At 35.9% G+C, this 15,848-nt stretch overlaps 1 protein-coding gene across 1 annotated transcript in view; it reads left to right on the top strand.

Annotated features, from left to right (window-relative positions):
- Positions 1-15,848, top strand: part of GAREM1 (GRB2 associated regulator of MAPK1 subtype 1) — a gene marked incomplete at its 3' end in the record, with an annotated part of 69,406 nt that overhangs the window by 2,713 nt on the left and 50,845 nt on the right. The gene's annotated exons all lie outside the window — the stretch shown is intronic.

The following is a 15,848-nucleotide window of genomic DNA, read 5'->3' as shown; positions in this document are numbered from 1 at the left end:
AATATTGCATTAGAACTAAAGCAAAAGCCCAAACTGCATATCATGTTTTGCTAGAGTGCACAAAGGGTGATTGGTATTTTCATTGCTGGGAATTCCAATGTTATGTTTTTCTCTGCACATTTTATTTTCTCTCATATGCAGCAGTACTAACATTGATATTGATGTTCACCTTTCTTTCCTTTTAAATAAATTGATTTCTAAATCCAGACCAGCCTCAGTTGTGATTTATATATCTGAAGTAGGGAGAATTTTCATTGAATGTAGATTTACATACCTGCCAAGTTACATACAGTTATATAGTTTATTTGCATTTATTTAATATCAGTGTGTTCTATTGAAGTTATAAAAGTATACAGCTTAGTATTATATGTAAAATAATCACTGAGTTTTTCAGCAAACCATGGTTTAAAAGGGAAAAGACCTAGTGTTATATGTGGAGCCAACTACTTTCTGTTTCCTGTATATATTGCTCCCAAATGTTTTCAACAATATTTCCTGAAATCATAATTTTATCTTGGCATTCATCCCATGATCTTATTTACTACTTTCTATTTTATTTATTTATATCTCCTGCCTTGGCTGCAATTCTTTGAAATCATGTGGACATCTTACCAAATGTACTGGCCATTCTGTCTTTTATAGTCATTCAGTTTGCACCTAGTAGTACTATTATATGGATATCAGTTCAACAGTCAGTGCTGTTGAGTTCAGCGAGGCTTATTCTTAATTGCTTAATTATTTCACTACACCAAAATCTTTGCTCCAGAGTTTTCTGTGCTTTCATGCAGTGGCTACTTGTTCAAATACACTTATGTAAGACTTTCTTTGCTTAACATTTTACTTACTTATTCTGTTTGCATATTACCAAACCAATATAGACTCGGAAGAGTTTATAGAACTTCAGTAAAAACAGGTGGTCAATTAAAATATCCACAATTGGTATTATTATAAACAATCTAAAAGACCGTCAAGCAACACCTGCCTATCCCAGGTCCTTGGGAGGGACTCGTTAGGTGGATTAAAATGCCAAATCCAGTCTGGCTGGCTGTACAGTGAACCATAATAAATAATGAAGCTGAAGAAACAGTGGACTACCTAGTTAGCTGCTGCAAGAAGATCATACAGATTTAGGCAAATAATTGCAAAAAGTAGCAACAATGGTACAGTACATTAGAATGTCTGTAATAAATATCTGGTGGGACCACAAAATAGACAATAAATAAGCTAAAGTGCTTTGGCACTTTAGAATTCAAATAGACAAACACCTGCCACATAACACCCCAGACTTAACACTTGTCTATAAGAAACACAAAAGAGTCTGGATAGTGGACATTGCTGTACTTGGAGATGAGCAAAATCACAAAATGCAAATAGAAATAGAACAACTGTGGCAAAAGAAACTAAGGATAATACCAATAGTAATAGGCACTTTGGGTACAATCACAAATCAGCTGGACTGGAACTACTGCTGAACATCAGCATTGACAAAGATCACTATCAGTCAATTGCAAAAGGCAGCTTTGCTTGGAACAGTTTACATCCTATGACAATAATACCATTAAACGACATCTGCCTATCCCAGATCCATAGGAAGGAATCAGTGCGTAGATAAAAATGCTAAATCCAGTCTGGCTGGCTGACTGTGACCAACCATTATTATTTGTTTGTTAAATTTGTTTGCCACCTATCTCACTATGGGGCTACTCTGGGTGGCTTACAACAATGGAAAAAAAGATTTAAAAATGTAAAAATAATAGCAAAACAACAATTAGCAAAACATGAATTAAACCCTGGAAGACGAAAGGGCATTAGAAAGAAACTTTGAACCTGGCCTTGATTTTCTTTGGTATAAGAGGGAGGGAAGAAAAAATGCTGTCAGGTTTTCAAGATTGATGTCAGCCTTTGAGGCAGGTCAAGAAACATATTCCACAAGAAATACTGGAATTTTATTTTACTAATATAAGTGATAATAACAGAATCTTGAAAGAGTGACATCTTCCATTCTCTCCCTCTTAATTTATGTTTGCTAATTGCTACCACCTTCCTTCTCCAGGATCTCTGTGGTTCTGTATAGCATCAAATGCTTTATGAAAGACTTCCCTCTAAAGTTGGTCCCAAAACATTAAGAGAGTTGATGCAAGCCTTAATTCCAAGAGGGTCTATTCAAAAAACCTCAAATAGTGATTGGGAAACAGCCTCTTTCAGCCTCCATTCCCTTTATCTCATGAGAGGGGGAGGGGGTATAAACAGTTCCTTTTCCCAGGAAAAAATAGATCACTGAAGATCACTATTGGGGTATTAACATATTAAGAAAAAACTTGATTGGTTAAAGCCAACACTTTGGACTGCATCTAGAAACCTATTGCCAACTAATGTGACAGAGCTTGAAGTACAGTTGTAATGTGCTGGGGAAGTAATATATCACTTGAGATGGGCAACTTCGCAATCTCTATAAGGTTTGTACTTTTACACTTATCATTGCAGGCAGTTCCAGAGAGTGTGGCAGATAATATTATAGTGAAAAATATCTCAAAAGATAAAGCCCAGATAAGGTTTTTGGAGAAATTAAAAATTGCTCATTATGGTGTAACAATTTAGTTGATCCAGTATTATCAGGTTTTCTCTCTCAAAACTAGTGCACGGTATTTTTTGCTATCACTGAATAAAGTAGAACATCAGACAATAGTTCTTATTAGCATTTGAAAGACTTTTCCTTAGTTCTGAAGATAACTCACATTATTTCATAAATATCTGGAAAGTGAACAATAGTTTTCTTTATTATTTACAGATCTGTGTCACTCACAGCTTATATTTCATTTACTAAACCTCTAAACTATGTGCTATGTATTCCCTTAATTCTTTTTTTTTGGCCTGTATTTACTACTGATTTTGTGATCTGGTGTATAAATCGTTTCAGCATAGGGGTGGTTTAAACATAAGGACTACCAATTTTGCAGGAAATTGTTCGGTTACCGGGTCGGTCACTGGGACCAGAGGTTTTTGTCTTCCAAGCTTTGGATTCGTGCTGGAGCCCCCCCCCCCATCCTCGGGGAGCTCTTCTCTAGCCTAGAAGATAAAACCTCTGATTCCTTTGACTGACCCAGATTGAATTCTGCATATTATCCTGGACACTTATATTTGCCTTCATTAGTACTGTCAATTTTGCTTCCTTTTGGATTTCTCCTTTCCAGTTTTGTAAGACAGTTTTGCAGAAGTCAGTATTTCCAGTCCCTGAAAACGATCTTCATAATGAAGCTGAAGGATATGGTCTTATATCAGTATTTCTTTTTTCTTTTTCTTTTTTTTGGTCTCGTGCTATCAAAATACATGCCTGAATGCGAAAATGTCCCATGTGTTTTTACCCTTCCCAAATTAATGATTAATCTTGATAATTTACACAGCAGGGTGGGATGAGCATTCTACCCCAGTGCATCTTGACTTGGACTCTTAGAAGAAGAAAAGCTACAATATCTAGATCATATAGTGCATTTTGTATTTCTGGACAGTTTTTATTTTACTTATGTTACTGACTTAACTGCATCTAATTTACTGATTAATCTGCATCTACCACTGTTGACTGAGAAAATTAAAAAAAAACTTCATGATTAAAATTTGACAACATTTTAATATGAGAGTGATTCCTGAGAGAAATATGTAGAAACAGTTAAAATGAACAATACCAAGTCAATTAGGGTGACTTTGCTTGAAAGATTAGCAAGCTTTTAAAAAGAGGCTTTAAAAGAAATGAGTGAGAATGGAGTGTCTCTATAGGAATCTTGCACCTCCTTGCAGGAGGATGACAATGAACATATATCAGTTTCACTGTTAGGCTTAATAAAAACTCATAAAGCATACACTTGCAACAGCTGGCCAGTGCACACAAGCACTGCAGTGTAGAAAATGAATTATAGCTGCGTCTTTCTATTTCAGTGCAGCCTACGTGGGTTTCCTTCCTGAATAAAGGTGCAGTGAAAGAAATTTTAGTTACGTTCAGATAAATTAATTTTGCCTTAATAAATTATAATGTGTTCTACTTTTGGTTCATTAAGTTTTTACCTTTTTAAAGCTAAGCCAATTCATACTTCGTAATTTGTGCTTACGTGTGAAATACGTTAATATTTCCGAAAACTGTAGTATGAGATGTGGCAGTCTAATGCAGTCATTGATTTTGTACAAATAATCATTACATATTTCAGTAATCTATAAATTTGTGAGAAGTAAGGCTGTAGAAAAGCCTGCCTATTGAAGAATGTGGTCAGATAGCTGTGAATATGCAACTCTCAGGGAAAGGGCGGTATATAAATGTAATAAAATAAATAAATAACTCTTCCCAGATAAAAGGTTTTCTGTATCAGCACATACTAAATAGCATCCAATGGATATTAAGATCTTCCCACTACGAGCCACTCATATTGTTCTCTGCATTCTGTTGATTCTGTTATGTAAATCAGACGGCAAAAATAACACTGATTTGACTTTTCTATGAAAAGCCTGGTTTGTAACTTGATAGGAAAATGTTTAGTTTATTCTAAACTCCTGCTTCTCTATTTGCAAATGAGTGTCACAGAGTTGCTACGTTGAAGTTTGAGGTTATTGTTTTGGAGTTGGTGTCTAAATAAATGGTTACGCTTCAGAGTCAGCATTCACGTTTTTAAGATAGATAGATTGTGTTCTGCTTCTCACTGCAAGGTACAATTGGATGTGAAATGTATTTGTGAGAAAATCCCCCTGAACTCAGCGGGTTTTAAATGACATATTTAGAACTGACGTGTTGCCTTTTTTAATGGAGAAAACATCTTAAGTTCAGAAGTAAATAGGTCAGCTGTGGCCACTTCCACCACATTACATTGCCTTTACTTTTTCCAAGTCCCATGGTGCGGTTAATGTGTGGAAATAACTTTCAGTAAGAAGCAGAGGGTTTTATTCCTTAGCACTTTAATGTTGTCAGAGGAAGCCCAGAATAGTCTTCCTTTATATTTCTATTTTTGCTACCAGTTTCCTAAACTCTTGAAAATGAAATTCCTTCATCTAGATTTCATACATGGTGCAGCTGTCTTAGGAAGAGGCTTTTAAAATGTATTTTATCGGCTATAATTATAGCCTGCTTTCTGTTATGGAATTCAAGATTGGGGTACTTGGTATCATTCTCTCCTCCATCCCCACTCTTGTTCCTCTAACAGCAATTTGAGGTTTAGAAATTGGCCATAAAGCATTCTATAACTTAATAAGCACACTTCATTAGAAGTAACTGCAAGTGCCTTGGTTTGCAAGGTGTTCAAACCGGTCAGTCCTAGAGGAGATCAACCCTGACTGCTCTTTAGAAGGCCAGAACCTGAATTTGAAACTCAAATACTTTGGCCACCTAATGAGAAGGAAGGACTCACTGGAGAAGAGCCTAATGCTGGGAAAGATTGAGGGCAAGAGAAGAAGGGGACGACAGAGAATGAGGTGGCTGGATGGAGTCACTGAAGCAGTAGGCATGAGCTTAAATGAACTTCAGAAGAGGGTAGAGGACAGGAAGGCCTGGAGGAACATTGTCCATGGGGTCGCGATGGGTCGGACACGACTTCGCAACTAACAACAACAACAAACTATAATGACCAGTTGAAATTAAAATAATGTTGTTCTTTACAAAAGTGAATTGTTCCTAAGCTTTGTTGGCATCTAAGTAAAGTTACTAAGTTTAGTAACTACCTGGTCCTTAGTTGCAAATGTTATTATTTTCATAGCTTTTGTTTTTGTTTTTTTCAGAATTTTTTTGTGCCTTTGGATCATTGTCAAAGTCCCTGCAATTTTCTTGGCAAGTTTTTGGAATTAGCTTGCCATTGGCTTCTTCCTAGAGCTCAGAGAGACTGGCTGATCCAAATTCATGGTCTCCAGTCTCTAGCCTGGTGCCCTAATCTCTTACCCCAGACTGGCTCTTTTTTTTTTTAGGCACTAGGTGGCCAGAATTCTCTGGATATTTCAGCTGACCAGTAGTTTAAAAAAATCTTCCAGTGTGCAAAATACTCACTGTGTGTCAGCCTACCCATTCAGGATTCTATGGAAAAGGACCCCCACACTAACACACATAAGAATTTCTGATTGTGGCAGAGAAGAATGGAAGATCTTGCTGTTGTCTTGCAAAAGAGTCTAGTACCTTATCCTTAATTCCCTTTCTGTCTTGGAGCTGGGAACTACCAGGATTCCTTCGTTTTCAGGAATTTTTTCTGATGCTAAAGCAAGCATATGTAAGGGTTAAGTACACATATAAATTAAATTAATTCCCTTTATATCATTTGCAACTTACTGTATATCCCATCCATGTCTCTGCCACTGTTTGGAATTTTCATAAAAAGCCATGTGCTGCAATACATACATTCAAATAATGCAATACATTATTTCCTAACAATCCAGTGATCTTGCTTTTTATAGTAGCATTTCTGTAATATGCCTAGACCACCTGTCAGGTTAAAAAACATTCCCTAATGGAAATAATTGTCAGTGAGCTCTAAATTTTTCTCAGAATCTGTCCAGGGGAGGTATGAATGAATGAATGAATGAATGAATGAATGAATGAATGAATGAATGAATGAATGAATGAATCTGGAGTAAGAAAATGGAAGCTCCTTGTACAATAGACACTTGTAAAAGTTGTATTAAAATTCCCCAAAACTTGTATTAGCAGATGTTGGAGTTGCATCTTTCATTCCCCTGTGAGGAGAGAGGTAAGGGAAAGAATTAATTTTACTTGGGTCTTAACGTTTGGTAAAAATACCTTTACAGCTGCTAGATTTCTCCAATGTTTAAGCACTTTTTTAAAGAATAATGGGAAAATATTTAGTTGCTATAATTGTTTGTTCTGGAATTGTATATACTGTAAACCTAAGCTTGACATAGCATGATGTCTGACATAGTGGCATTACTTGGTGTATTGCTGTAAACATTCATTCCTGTCATCAGAGGAGGAAAAGATTGTTCATATGTGTACATGAGGATCATGTGCCTTTTCCTAAAAATATTTACCGTACTTTATACCACTCTGTTGAATCCTGTGTGGAATATGTTCTGCACTAGGTAGCTACTATGCATTCTTAACATTACCAAAGCCATCACAGTCAAATGTTAGGTATGTGTGGAGTGGAGGGAAATTCAAATATCTAGTATTCTTTGTGCCCTCTAGCAAAACATGATACGCGTAATTTGGTTGTTTCGGTTCTAATGCAATATTAGACATACTCTTAAGTATAACTAATATTATAGAAAAATTAAATACTTATGAAAAGTGCTGTTTCTGATTAACTGAATATCAGATATAATCAGTTCAGAAAATCCTTGACAGCTCTGGATGAACAGATGATGTAAGAATGAAAATCTTTTCCATTTAATATTTAAAGAGGGCATAAACACTACAGTATAGCTCTTGGTCTGTTGTTTTATATAGATAAAAAGCTTCAAATTAATAGATAATCTAATCTGTTGCATTTTACTGTAAAATGTATTTGTGTCTCAAATGCACACAACAAATATGTTCGAAGAGTAAAATTCTACTAGCACTCGGGACAGAAAGTAAACATTCAGAATCAGTATAAGAAATTTTTTTTTAAAACAAGCAGTCAAAAGACATCTATTACAAACCACTGTAAATGAGTACTTCTGGCTCACTTTGGAAGCACAGTGAGATTTCTGGAGTACAGTGTGCAATAGCTATCACTTCATCATCATCAGTTAGCCATTGTCTGTTCACTGCAGGATGAAGGCCTCTTCCACAAGTTTCCAGCCAATATGGTCCTGAGCTTTCCTTTGCCAATTGGGCCCACAATACTTGCAGATGTCATCGATCCATCTTGTTTTACGTTTCATTCACAGACGCTTTTTATCAAGTGGGATCCATTCTATGACTGTCTTGGTCCACCTGCCATCAGTTCTACTTGCTATCACGATTGCTATAATTTATTTCATGAACAGCAGTTTCTCGAAATGCATCCTTTCAAAGTTAAATATAACATGTCAGAATAAGCTGATATATATCAATGGCTCTTTAAATATAGAATTATATTTCTGAGAATTTGAGAGACAAAATCATTTTAATGGATTAACAGCTAAGATCGTTATTGTTGGATTCATGCCTCTTTGCTATGTCACAAAGCACTCTGGCGGACATCACACATAATGTAACATTAATCATTGCACACCATATAACAAAACAGTCGGTGGTCAAGGATTCTTCTACTTGAGCCAGCTGGAGCATCAATGTTTATTCATTAAAAAAAATGCTAGCCCAATGAAGGTCACAGCTTCTGCACCGCAGGATGGATGGAGGGGTGAAGTTTATTTTCGCTCCAAGTCTTCTAATTTCACTTTCTACACACCCAATTCAGATGACTTAAACCAGGAGACTTAAACTAGTATCATACACAGAAATAAATAATGCTTGCTTGTCCCCTCTACTTTTATGCTGGTGACCTAAATGAAGGCATAGTCTTCATGAGCATAGCATGATTGTTTGCAATAGGAAGTTTTTATGATTGTGTGCAGAGCAAGGCTCTATTACAGATTTACTATAGGCATGAAGACTTTGCATATATTGTCAGTGTGACTAAAAGAAGGGGATGTTTATGGCTTTTTCTGTATTGCTTTGCATGTTGAATTTAATCAAGAGAAAGTCCTGAAACTTAGCAGGTGAATTATATATCAGTTTTACTCAGTGCTTTTTTTGTAAAAGAAAAAGGTGCCGGAACTCACACGTCATACAACCCGCCTTGCCTACCCTACAAGGTTCCATCCAAAAAAGGTGCCGGAACTCCGTTCTAAGCGTTCTATGAGGAAAAAAGCCCTGGTTTTACTTGAGAATAATTTTTTTAAAAAGCTTTCCCCTCCTCCCATGTTTTAGCTAGATTTTCTTATGACATTTGAGAAAGTATAGTATAAATCTACATCAACTTGAATCTAAAAACTGGTTTATTTGTTCTTGAACTTTGTGTGGCCTTTTCAAGAATTTGTTTCACCCTACAGTGCAAAGAAAAAAACATAAATAATGTCAAGTCTTAAGTTCCCTTGTCTCCTTTTTTGCCTTAGCTCTTATCAAATCAGATGATCCTTTTATCAGGCTCTCCAAATTAGTTCAACTTAAAATATGACTAAAATTGTTTATGTTGCGTAATTAATTCTATCTTTTCCAGTTATTCAGGCAAATATCTATTTTATGAAGAAAGCTGAAGACTAGCACATCTTACTTCGGAGTAATTTCTTTAATTGCTGAATTCCCAATTCTAGTTAGGGATGGTGTGAAATCACAGTTGAACCTGTTTTATCATATTTTGAGCTGGACAGGTATTATTTGTCTCCATTAAAATATAATTATTTTCCAGTATTATTCCATTTATTTTATTAAACTGCAAGGCCAAGGACAAAAATCATGAACTATGTCTCTAGTTTTCCAGTAACTAGGAAGGCAGACAGGCTAGCTGGCTGGTTTTGAAGCAAGTCTTTTACTGTGTAGAAGAGAACAGATTAATACAGGAAGAATTCATCACAGTTGAAATAAGATATGGATAATAGAGTCTGTTTTGGTTGTAAGGTGGGTGAAAATTAATACATAGTTCTTTAATAGGTGGGATCCTGATATGCTGTTTTCATTTGTACATCTACTTTAGTTTTTAGTAAAAGATCTCAGCTTGTGTTTGTGTCAGAAGCACGGAAGGTATCAGGATATAAATTAAAATGGTTTTAGATGAAAAAGGCTACTTGATTGGATATAAATATTGATACACTTTCTTTGCTGCTGTGATGTACAAAATACTCCCATATCTGGTACGTTTGTTACCCATTTTGCAATTTCCACCTATGAACTCTGATATTTCAAAAAAAATAGACTGCTTGGATCATTTTGCCTTTTTCAAGTTGTTAAACTCCTTTATAATAGATAAAACAGATTTTGTAAAAATCATAATAGCTGTAGAATTCAATTGTATCTATCATGACATTTAAAAATAAAATAATGCATAAGCTGCGGCTATACATTGCCTGTGTTATACTTACATCTTATAGCAGGCAGAGAGTTTCTATTACTGGGAAGTATAAATATTTATAAAGTGCTGGCATTATTACTATTATTGTTATTATTATTATTTCTGTATTATTTTAAAAAGAATAAAATCTTTAGCAGGAGACTTTGATGGGTCAAGTTAACTAATGCGGTAGCATTTTCATTGTGGAAATTGCACCATCTAAGAAAATTCAGCTAAGAAATGACTCAAAGCAATGTTCATGAAGCCGCTTCATTGCAGTGTATCCAGCTGTTTTGTTGTACTTCTGTCAATTTCTTCTCTCCAAGTGGCCACAGCATGGAATTACTGATTGAACAGATGCTGCCAAGTTGCCTCAACACTGATTTGCATAGCTTTGCTGTGCAGTATCACAATTCCTTCAGGTTGAGCACTAAACATGGACAAGCAGAAACCACAAAAGACTGCCAATTAAACCAGCATTCCCAGTACACAGAGATTATTATTAGTAGGCAAGATCATAGCCAGCCCACTTGCAGTTTAAAACTTCGTGGTACAGAATGCAGTTACCAGATGCACCCACCCCAAATTTACAGCTCAAAGTAGAAGTTATAGGCCTGGCGCTTAGCAATCTTTGTGAACTTACCACATCCCCTGACCCAGCCATGTGACTGGACAGAACTAGGCTCAACACTTATATCCAAAACACTTCACTTTGGGCAATATTCTACCTTGGCTGTCCTCTCAGAGAAGATCTGCCAGTTCTGATTTGCTGGTCTTTGCTGCTATTGGCATTTCCTTCTGCTAGTGGCTGGAAGAAGAGAAACAGCAAGGAGCCAGGATCATCAGCTCGATAAAAATCAGTTGCAGCATAAAGAAAATAAACTTCCTATAAACTTAGTAATAAAAAATAGCACGTGGAAATAAATAATCAGAAAAACAATGTTAAACCAAGCACATCTTCAAAACAGAAAAGAGGGGCCCTTGGTGCTCTCTCATCTTGATCATGATATCTAGTTTGGGTAATGTAACATCTGCAAGAAAACAAACACCAAGGGCCCTCATTTCAACTCTGAGCTACAAATATTACCCTTTATTGATCTCAAAAAGACATGGTAAAATATACTTTCAATACAGAATAACAGAGTTGGAAGGAACCTTGGAGGTCTTCTACTCCAACCCCTGCTCAGGCAGGAAACTCTATACCATTTTAGACAAATGGTTGTCCAGTCTCTTCTTAAAAATTTCCAGTGTTGGAGCGCTCATAATTTCTGGAAGCAAATTGTTCCACTGATTAATTGTTCTAACCGTTAGGAAATTTCTCCTTAGTTCTAAGTTGCTTTTCTCCTTCATTAGCTTCCATTCATTGTTTCTTGTCCTGCCTTCAGGTTCTTTGGAGAATAGGTTGACTTCCTCCTTTTTTTGGCAGCCCCTTAGATATTGAAACACTGCTATCATGTCACCCCTAGTTCTTGTTTTCATTAAACTAGACATACCAATTCCTGCTGCCATTCTTCATATGTTTTAGCCTTCAGTCTCCTAATCATCTTTGTTGTGCACTCTTATGTGCACAAGAGTCCTTTGTGCACTCTTTTTAGAGCAGGGGTCCCCAACCTATGGGACTGTGCCGTGGGCTCTTGGCCAGCAGGCCGCGGAAATGGCTGACCAGTAGATGCACGCATTCATGGATGTGCCTTTCCCCCCACTTGCACTAGCGCCCATGGCTCTGTTTGCACATGTGCACGGGTGCAAACAGGAATACTAGCGTGGGGCAGGTGTCCATAGCCCATTTGCGCATGCGCCACTAGCCTGTGTGGTTTGTGCGGCCCATTTGTGCATGCGGGAATGGGCCGCTAGCCACTGTGGGTGTGTGTGGCTGTTCCGCATGTACATGGTGCCAGTACAAGCCACATGCGCAAATGGGACTGCTAGTGGCGCACCAGTGTGTGTGGCCCTGTGCACGCATGCGTGCACACACACCAATTTTGAAGCTGCTCTCCTTCCCTCTGGTCCTCAAGCCAGAAAGGTTGGATACCTCTGTTCTAGAGTCTCAATATCTTTTTTTACATTGTGGGAACCAAAACTGGATGCAGTATTCAAAGTGTGGTTTTACCAAGGTTTTATAAAGTGGCATTAACACTTCACATGATGTTGATTTATCCCTCTGTTAATGCAGCGTAGAACTGTGTTGGCTTTTTTGGCAGCTGCAGCACACTGCTGGCTCATATTTAAGTGATTGTCCACTAGGACTCCCAACATCCCTCTCACAGTTATTGAACAAGTTACCACCATTACAGTACCTGTGCATTTGTTTTTTCTTGCCTAAATGTAGAACATTACTTTTTTCACCATTGAATTTCATTTTGTTAGATAGGGCCCAATGTTCAAGTCTGTCAAGAGCCTTCTGTATTTTAAGCCTATTCAATAGGTGGGATTGGCTTAAAAAACAGTGGTAAGTAAGTATGGTTTGTTAAATAAGGTGTAAAAGTTGCATTCACGCTTACTGAGAAGTTAAACCAATCATGTTATAGTTTAAAACAATGTATAAATCCAGCTAGGAAGGCTTAAAATATCTTATACAGAGGACAGGCTTGAGATTTATGGACATATTGCTATAATTTGTAATAGCATATTTCTAAGAAATATAGAATTCTAAGTGAACTCTGATTTTTGTAGTATGAAAGAACACATTTTCAAAAATGTTAAATGATGGCTTCAGTAATGTGATAAATTTTGGCCAGATTCAGGCATACTGCAGTACTACAATTTTCTGCTCTTTATTGTGTTTTTGGCCTCATGATTTGAAAAAATATATGAAGATTCTTTTACAGTCCCAAGCCTGTAATGTTCATTGCATTGGGCCTGGTAAAACAAGGGTTCATTGTATCTGTATGACACTATACACAGTATGTTCAATAGAAGAGACTCTGCAGTTTGTTCACATTTGCATTAAATATAAAATGTTTCCATGATGCCAGATGAGACATTCATTTTTTTAACCATAATAAAAATAGTCATTAAGAAGCACATGTACAATTGTGGTTGTCCAAGTTATGATTTTGTCGTTTAATTTAATTTTAAATTAAAAATTGAATTAAATTAAAATTAAATTAAATTAATTAAAATTTAAATTAAATTAAATTAAAAAATTAAAAACACCTGTCTCAACTACTTTCACTGATTTTTTACAGTTGAACAGGAAGATAAATGGTATGGAATACCATAAATGATGTGACCATATACTGTATGCATACAAACATAAATCTAATTAAAGCTGCTTCCTTTGAGCAAGCAGGTTGCTTGTTTGTTTCCTCAAACTTGTCTGAAAGATCATGTGCTAAATACTTTGGGCATGGACATACAATGAAATAAGTGATTTATTTCAAATCTCCCACATAGGCACAGAAAATGTCATTTCAATGAATGGGGAAATGGGTTTCTTATCATTTGCTCCCATACTAGGGCAAAAAGGCCTAGTACTGTTTACAGAGCTGTAAAAGCAGTATCTTTTCCCTGCCATTTATGATAATGACATCTCTAGTCAATTGATTTTTTAAAAAAATCCCTGCATTCTCTCTCTCTCTCTCTCTCCAATGAATATTAAAAGCAGAGTTGAGATATTAATCCCTTCCCCCATGTTCTTGCATCTTCTCATTGCTAATTTATATAATTTGTGAAGTTATACGTTCACTCTGCCTCCCTGAGATGCCTTTTACCATTCCAGCTCACCTTCCAGGAAGAGCAATGAATTAAAGGCAACCACTCTTTTTATTTTCTAAGATTGCATCTCGGTAAATCTTAGAAAATAAAATAAGAAGCATTCTTGGAAGTAAATATGGTGCCTGGGGTTACTACCACATGCTAACTTCCTACAGCATTTCTTTATTTGGAACATATATTCATTCCAAATAAAATTAGATAGAGCTTGGTGGATACTAAGGCAAGTAGGTGCATCTACCGTAGGAATAAGCAATTTTTCAAGCCTATGTCTGCATTCATTCATAGGCAGTCAGATGACCCACTTGTGCAATCAAACTCTGTGGTGGCAGGCACACAGAAAACTTCTTCCTCACAATCAGGTGGGGATAAAGAGGAGACCTCTTCTCTGGCATGACAGCATACTTCCTAGCGATAGGCCAAGCAGATGAATGAGGACCGGCAATACTTACACACATCCAATGCATATACGTATAACATAATATAGTCTGAAGTAACATTCCTTAAATAAATACAGTGTGCATTTTGTAAGCGTAGAAAAATATTTGCTTTTTATTTTATTTTCTAAGATTTACTGAGATGCAATCTTGGAAATAAAAAGAGTGGTTGCCTTTAATTCATTGCTTAATGGCACCTAGATATATGAATTTCTGTTTTATGTTCCTAACATTAATTTATCAGACACCCCTCCAGTTCTTTTCCACTTTTCATTGTATATAGTAATCCAGCTTTAATATATTAGCAAACAGATATTGTTGGGAATATTTTTCATATATTATGCTATATTGCATAGTATTGTATTGTATACTATATATACATACACACACACACACATACAAATACACATACATACTGCTTCGGGACTGAATTATGTTTAATTTCAAAAATATAAACATACATACAAGTAGTGAACTTATAGCCACAAACAAATACCAACTTTTTTAATACTTAAAGTTCAGTGATAGCAAAATTCTAGTTGAAACTTAAGCTATAGTATAAATTAGAAGCTACTTCTTATTGAATATAAAATTGTTATTGATACATGGGCCACATGATTAAAGAAAAAACATATGTAATTAAATATATTATGCCTATTTGTATAAAATACAAAAGATGTCTGATGTATGGAGAGCAATAAATAGCTCAAGTTACAAACTGCAATTGCCCTGTTGAAAAAGATAGTTTCTTTAACTGTAGCTGCCCATCAGACAAGCTATATGTGATTTGATTAATATACTAAAATTCAAATAATTTAATTAAAATTAAAGTTTATTAAACGGCTATGTTCATTCTATGTTACTGGTTAAAAACAGAAATGATAGCATTATTTACACATTTTCCATGATTTCTGCTCTGAAAATTGATGTGGCTGTGGAGAATCAGGCAAAGGAGCATATGTGGAGAGAAGAAAGTGAAGAAATGCTGCCAGAAAAAAAAATTATGTTATGATGATGAATAAATCAAGTAGAGTACTTGCTATGTGTTTCACCAGGCTAGATGTCAGAAGGAAGGAAGGAAGGGGGAGAGAGAGAAAGAAAGGAAGGAAGAGAGAAAGAAAGAAAAGAAATAAAGAAAAAGAAAAAGAGAGAGATTTGGCTGCATTTAATTGCCATTTGTGAATGTTGTAAGCTGAGTCTGTTCTCTTCCTTCCACCATGTCCTCTTCAAATACGGTACCTCCTAAGAAAACTTGCTTAGCTTTTTGTTTAGAAGGGGGATGCATCTATTGAATAGATGCTTTCTTGATCAATGAGGAACAATATTATCTGCCATTTCTTGATAGAGAAAGCTACAGTACAAGAAGCAGCTGCCAGCATTTTTTTTAAAAAAATCTTTTAAAGATAGTAGCCTTATAAAATTTGTACCTAGTCAAGCATATATGAAAAATCAAATCTTTTCCAAGGCTGTCATTATACAGAACGCCATACTGAACAGGCCCTCGAATAATACTTTCATTGTTGGCAAAATATTTTTATTTTTAAGAGCTTAACTGAGCTTATATTTGAATTTTTACACACAAAAAAGCAAAGAACAACATTTGCCTTTCATCTGTTTGTCTCATCACCTGAAAATGGAATATTTTCAAACTGTTACATTTTGGTCACATCTATCTAGACCAAATTTCAAATACGGTATTTGTAGACAT

Source organism: Vipera ursinii, assembly GCF_947247035.1.
Source record: "Vipera ursinii genome assembly, chromosome: 3".
In the NCBI taxonomy this organism is placed as follows: Eukaryota; Metazoa; Chordata; class Lepidosauria; order Squamata; family Viperidae; genus Vipera; species Vipera ursinii.
This window is presented reverse-complemented; position numbering and strand designations above follow the sequence as displayed.